The 7,373-nt window shown below is 36.2% G+C and overlaps 1 protein-coding gene across 1 annotated transcript in view; it reads right to left on the minus strand.

Annotated features, from left to right (window-relative positions):
• Nucleotides 1-5,694, minus strand: part of LOC141796765 (myosin heavy chain, fast skeletal muscle-like) — a 22,534-nt gene extending 16,840 nt beyond the window's left edge. Inside the window, exons 1-3 of the mRNA XM_074678028.1 lie at nt 5,630-5,694; nt 3,532-3,716; nt 973-1,010 (exon numbers count right to left, since the gene is read on the minus strand). The gene's annotated coding sequence lies outside the window, so the exon portion shown is untranslated. The remainder of the gene's footprint in view (nt 1-972; nt 1,011-3,531; nt 3,717-5,629) is intronic.
• Between the last annotated feature and the right edge of the window lie 1,679 nt (nt 5,695-7,373).

Below are 7,373 nucleotides of genomic sequence, written 5' to 3' on the forward strand. Positions count from 1 at the left end.
AGAGCAGAAATATATATATATATATATATTAAAAAAAGTTTTGGCTCAACCACTAAAATATGTAATGTATTTGTAAAATATTTGAATTGAAAAAGAACACTGTGAATTTTACTGACCTCCAGTTATCAGTAAGAATAACAAACCATACAGAATAAAGTGAACAAGTAAGACTTTGCCAGCCACAATCATTTTACTGTATAGATCTCTGTAGTTCACCGTTTTTTTTCTGCCAGTAAAAAACCCCCAGCAAATTGACTTTTGCTGGTTTTAAGAAAGAACAGTGTTTTTTTTTTAAATTTAATTTAACTTAATTTTTATTTGCAGTTTTTGTGATTGAAATTGAATTCTGTTACATTGAGATGTTGGTTCAAGTATGATTAATTGTTCGTCCCTAGCTTAAAGGAATAAGTGACATGAAGGTAGTGTTTGGAGTATCAAACAGTCAACATAACCTAAAGTAAATCAGGTGGTATTTTGGACATTATATTCGTACCACTGTATGCTGATATACTGTTAATTTTCTAAGACTGACAAACATTATTGTATCCAGCTGAATTAAAATCATTCATTCACCAACTCTGCCTGCTCATTGCAGAAGGTCCTGGATTTTGTCCTAGCAGACCAAGGGCAAGATGCTGCCCACATCTAGCACACACATATGAACTGTAAAAATCTGACACTCACATTTACACTATGTCCAAATTAGAGTCTCTAACTAACCTCAGTAGTGAGGGAAACCAGAGCAACAGAAGAGAAGAAAGAAAAAACTGCACGAAAAGATGAAGAGGTTGATACTGCTTTCAGCAAGACTGGTTCCCTGTACGGTCCTCAGCTAACAGTGCTAACTGCTGCATAATTCCACAAAGTGATTTGACATTCTCTTACTACTACTTACTTACTAAATTCTACATCAAAGACTCTGATGTATGACAAGGCAAACCGACAAAAAAGCCAGAAATGCAAAAAACTTACCTTTTCCCCTTATGTGAAAAGAATGTTGCTTCACAATCCTGAAATGGAATAGAAAAGAATAAAAAATAATTAATAGAGCTCAGGAAACATGGAGAAATATCTTGTTTATGTATAATATAAAGTTACAAGTAAAAGTTCCTTCTTATCCTGAGTTTTTTTAGAACTGCCTTGTAAATTGGATATATGTATATCTGTATATGTTAACTTATATATGTCACTAATCGTTTTTCAACTCATTTCTCAATTGAAGAATGTATTTCACTGGTGCAGTGAATACTAGAGGGCAACCTCACCTTATGTTGACTGCCTGCTGGTCTTGTACCACACACTCTGAAGCTCTACCCCAGCCCCTTATATATGGTGTCACTTGCTTACAAAGCAGAACTCAAAGAAGGCTGTGTGCCAGATATGGTTAGACCGACAGCAGCGTCTTGAACAGTTTAAAAGTATTTATCACGCCTTAGTACATTGGAAGGTTGTGAGTTTTTTCAACACTACACACAATTTGCTAATTTCTTTTAAGTTATAAATAATTAAACAATATCAGACAGATTAAAAAAAAGGTATCAATACAGAAACAATATCAAACAAAGGAGAATTTACAATGATATTTGAGAACTGTGGTATTATAACTCACATTAAAGGTATAAAATAACCTTAAGATTAGTCTTTTAATTTCATATTATCTAGAGAAATCCTTTAATTTTTTTTTTTTGATCTTTTGAACCTGGAAGCTACATGAAGACTGAAAAAGACTTAGGGATTGTTTTTACTTTTTTTTATCATTGAAACCTGTAAAATTAAAAATTGCTGACAATTACTTTTTATATTCTTGTGTTTTGCACTATAGCAATTAGACATCAACAACAGGTGAAATAGATGACAGCCAGCCAAATGATTCGAAGTAATTTGCATTTGACAGTGAAATGGCTGTTTCTGAGTGATTATTTAGTTCATCTTGTATTATTTATTGCCTCCAATTTGTATGATTGCTTCAAAATGAGCAGTAAGTGAGCAGTTGAGTGTGTATTTACCTGGTTGTTTGACTTTTTCTTTAATAATGGAAAACTTTATGTAATGTTAAAGAGCAAAAATACATACACATGTGGGTATATCTGAATGAGCACAAGTATTGCAGGCGCATGTGGACATAATTCATGAAAGACATGCCTTAATATTTTATCGATTTAATAATTTAAAAAGCATTAATCTAATTAAATGTAGTCATTTGTGATCTTATAATGCTGTTATGCCTGGGTTCAAAACAAAACATTAATGTTCTCCTGTCTCTGTGATTATAGAGGGGAGTGATTTAGTGGTCAGACTTAGACAGTTGTCCTCTCACTTGGGGTGCAATGTGAAACACATGGTAAGACACACATGCTTAGTCTAGTAAGACACATTTGTTTGGGGCCCCCTGTCATACTCCGTCTTGCAACCTGAGTGGTTGCAGTGTGAAGGAGAGGGTGTAGGTCCTGAATAGGCTGATTATCAATGGATTGATTATAAAATGTTAAAATGGAAGCTAAAAGCATCTTTGCACCTCCTGACTGAAAGGTCTGATATGAAGTTTCCCATGCTGATACTTTCTCTGTTATGCCACAAATCTCCCTTTAATGTACAGAGAACATACACATGCAAATTGTATACTCAGAACAGTTTTTGAGATGCATTGCACTTATTCATTTGAAAGCAACAAGGGTATGCCAAAGAAAGACAAACAAATAATGAAGTGGAATAGTGACAATACAGCATCCCCTCTGAAAGAACCCAAACATTTTTTTTTTTGCTTTTAAATTTTAAGGACTCACTCTGTATGAAAAGTATATGAAGAGCTCACAGGTTTAGGGGTTATTGGTGCACAGTAAAATAAATTTATGTCAACATTTTAATTTAATCTGAGCTGAGCTGAGTTGAGCTGAGACGGGAGGGGGCATACCCACAGAACCTGGTGGGGGTACGTCAGATTAATGGCTCAGCGCAAAATCCTCCCCACTCTGGGGCTTACCCAATTTGGTCTGATGCTAAAGCTGTACTATTGAGGTATCTTTGAGGGGAAACGGATCGCAGTTTCTCTTAGTGTGGCATACATTCAGATATGTTATCTTTTTTGTTGGATGGCACCAAATAAGATGACCAAAACCTCACCTAAAACTCAAGCTACACAAAAGGCACTAATCTGTTGAATATTTAGATGTAAGCTTTTCGACTCATTTGGTAAATCACTTCTGTATGAATGAAAAAATGTGAATGGATATTCCCTGTGTTTGTTAACCTACATTAGATGACCATGAATCCATCAGTATTATAATAAACATGTGATGACATTTTATATCACTTGTTTTCTTGAAACTCTTTGAACATTTGTTGTAACACATCTATCTAATTACGCCAGCTCAATGTAATGAGATACGTGCCAGAGTACTGAGACGAAAGCAAGAGGCTGGGAGGTCAGAGGTCAGGTGGTGTGCTGTCGTGGTGGTCGGGGGCGGGTTCCCGCTTTCACTCAGAAGACAGTTGTTTGAGCTTCTGTAAAAAGCCAGTCAGCTTATTACTTACCAAATTGAGATGAACAGTGTGGAAATTCTTTGACCAATCATGGTGTAAGCTATTTGTGTCCAAAAGATGGGTATAAAGACAACTGCAGCCCACCACGGGCACTGAGGAGTTGAACATCCTGAGAGAGCATCTTCATCTGATCCTCTTGAGTGTGCTTACAAGTCAACTGAGCATTTGCAATTTATCTAAAGAGAAAGAGAACCAAAACAAAATTGTGAATTTCAGGTAACAGAGATCAAGGGCCCACAACACATATAGCCAGTTGCTTGGTTTAACGTCAGCTGAACTATCAATCACGGTATAGATTAAGGAGCAAAGTGATATAATTCAAATATTCTCTCCACTCTCAGAAATGAAAGAGTTTTCTGTGTATTAGTTAGAGCACACTGAAGACCACAGGACAATTTTGATCATTTTTACTACTTTTCCGTGGTCTTTTTTTTTTTAGAAACAATACTGCACTGGGGACTTAAGTTCAACTGAATCCTGACACAATCACTGATGTTACAGAGCAACCAGTGATTTTGGAGTAAAGAGTAACCATGCTAACAGGTGACCTTACATCCAAGTGAACAGGGTCACTCTTTTAAGGAAACACCAGGGTTGTCTGTGACTGCTAGCTACTTAATGTAATTTGGCTGCAAGGAAGTAATATGAACTGACACGAGTATAATCAAACAATTAACCAAACTAATAAGCAACTCTCAAGTACTAAAACATTATAAGTGTGATATATTTAGTGCAGTTTGCTGTCTGGACATAGTTTCTGATAACTTGACTGAAAATGTCCACAGATAATTCAGTCATAAACATCAAGGAAATAGTATTTTCAAACCCCTCTCTGGGATATTTGCTTTGTTTCTCCTATATAAACATCTTTCCTCTCAATATCAGTCTTTCATCCTCCCAGTAACTACATACAAGGCTTGGAGTTTTGTAACATTCTTTGGGAATTAGTTTTCTAGGTAGCAATTGCTGTTTATGGTTGTGAACTTTCTTGCGCATAGCTTGACAAACCATTGTACTCTGCAGTGCTTCCGTTGCCAAAATGTATAGACTGCCGTAGCTGTTTATAAACAGTAAAGCGGTTTATTAGATCATCAAATCCTTGCTGAGATTTAATACTACTTCTACAAGAGTGTACTGGTTGCATGGTGGGGTTTGTTGGATAAATGGTCAAAGATTTACAGTTTCTCTTTAGCTCTAGACGTAACGAGAAGCTCAGACTCAGAACTCCTGTATTGTCATCTTATTCAAATACAATATGACATTTTGTCAGTGTATGTCATCATAATTCAGTTTAAAAAGGAGACGTGTTACAAAAACAAAACATAGGGCTAAAAAGACTGAAAATATTTTAAAGATAAAAGTGGCCCAGTGCTCCCAGGTGCGGTTGTGACTTTTAAGTTAAAAGATGCAAGATACAACTGCCATGTGTTTTTTTCCTTGACTTTCAGAACAGTTTTCTTTGTTTTGACAAGTTAAAAGTCAAATTGTTTGCCAAGCACTACTCTGACATCCCCCTCACCTCATCACTGTACATTGGTAACCCCCCCAGGATGAGCCCAACCGTGGTCGTGTCATCCGCAAACTTGATGACAGTGTTGGTCGAGTGTACTGGGAAACATAACCATTGAATCGTTCAGTTATCTACCTGTTATTCCGATCCATTGCACCGTCTTTTTTTAAAATATCTACTCCACATTTGTTACATCAAAGTACATTTTTTGAACATTTTGAAGCGTATACATCAAATATCTTTTGTTGACTGTTATTAATTATGCAAATCGTACCAGTTTTGCGTTGGCAATTTTTAAATTACGTTGTCCTAATTTTATTAATTGATTTATGTACAAACTTTTGTCCTATCAGTTGATACATTCATTCATTCATTCTTGTGCAAAGTCACAAGGCTCCATATCGCAAGACACTAATTGTTGTCGCTTCCATTGGCCTTCATCTATGCGACAAAACCCTCAAATTGTCTTTTTCGTCGTATTTCTGAAAGGGGATTTAGCGTGGACCTGGGTAGTGAATTCCTGCGTCACTCTTCTTTGATGTACTATCTAAATGTACAGTTTTCTTTCAAGTAACTTACTCAAGCTGAAGAAATGTTCAAGTTGGTTTATGGCAGGGATACTCATCCTTTTTCGTCGCCCTTTTCTATCAGTAGTGAGTCACTGCACGGTATCCGTCTGCAGGACTCATGCCGTAAACATTGGAATAAAGGCGCAAAAACGAAACCAAAAGTTTACCAAACCACCTTTTGTTTCGTTTTTAAATAAATGCCACCCTGGCTGCAGTATGCAGTCCTCGACCACATCTTTTGGTGAGTTTGAAATATACTTATTAGAAAGCAGGGCAAATTTTAAAACTTAAGCTTTGAAGCACTCGCATTGCTTCTTGCAGACTGTGTCTGTTCGGCAGCAGATAAGATACTCAGCACAGCGCGGTATTCGTTGCCTTAAATGACCTCTCTCTGTCTTGCTCCTACACATGCCAGATAACATCATTGTCAAAGTGAAAGTATAATTATTTGTCACTTGTTATGTAAGTTAATTGTAATGCATAGCCATACATGCATCATTTATCACTGTGTCGTTAACCGTTTACATGAGCTCATAAAATCAAAAGTTCAAATCCATAAAAGCGTGATCCAACGGATACCGCAAAGAGGCACGCGCTCTCGAAGTTGGATACATAAAGAAAGTATAAATATGTATTTGTTGCCCTAAAGTTAGGATATAATATTACATACCTTTCTCATGAGATGATAGTGACTAAGTGATATATTTTAGTGTATCTAGTGTACGTATTGATCAGTTTTTTTTCCAGACATAGCACAGAAAAATAATAATAAACCACAGTTAACCTTCACAAGTCATTTAAGTGAGGAGGTAGAAAATGTTTTCTTCCAACTTCATGGGCAATATATATGGAAAAAAACTTACAAATCTTGGACAGCTTCCTATTATATTTAAGTTTTTAGTCTCAATTTATCAGAACCAACGCCCTAAGTGGTAACTTAGAAGAATCATTAAAGTGTTAATGTAGTTTCCAATATTGTCTTAAATTGATTTTGCTTACCAAGCAAAATCAAACGTCTACATTTAGGTGATTTTTACAGGTTCAACCTCAATTCCCAAAAATGCTGCAGCAGGGGCAGTGACAAGCAGGGTGCTCTATACAGGGAAGGAGCCAGGGGCTGGGCTGATCTGCCCCAAAACCCTTATCTACGATTGACCATGTGGCCTTATCAAAAGAAGCCTTTGTATATTAATTAGCATGGCTGTAACAACAGGGTTCTATTTGTGGACTTTGTATTTGAAGGTAGCACCATCTCTTTGTTAAATATTTTATTTTAAGTGTGACCAAGGAAATGAAGGGTTAGAGTCTTTGAAAATTTAAGCTAAAAAAATAATGTTGCCACTTTCTTGTGTTATTTTTTTAAGTTAAAAGTTATACATAGAATGATGTGACTTTATTATAAAACCTCAATATCACTACTTCACCATTTTGAGACAGAAAAACTGAATAAATGAAACTTATCTTTGCACAAAGGGTCTGTCGTCATTAGTCTATTGCAGAAACGGGATTTTTCCTACATCTGCAACAAAAAAATGCAAAATGAGTGCATTACTGTTCAGAGAAAGGCAGATGAAATGCTATTTACAGGCAGTTAACACGAAAGGGGAAAAAACAAGCAAAAAGATCGAAGGCAGCACTTTGTCCAGATGGGTGGCTAAAATAAGCTTCAAGTTGTAGCTTCTCATTGTAGCTTTGGTAAGATTGTTTCTACTCATGACTCTTGTCTTTTTTATTTAAGCTGATGGAGGCTGACC

This window comes from Halichoeres trimaculatus, unplaced genomic scaffold, assembly GCF_033239565.1.
Source record: "Halichoeres trimaculatus isolate MK-OKI-2021-1 unplaced genomic scaffold, fHalTri1.1 fHalTri1_scaffold_10, whole genome shotgun sequence".
In the NCBI taxonomy this organism is placed as follows: domain Eukaryota; kingdom Metazoa; phylum Chordata; class Actinopteri; order Labriformes; family Labridae; genus Halichoeres; species Halichoeres trimaculatus.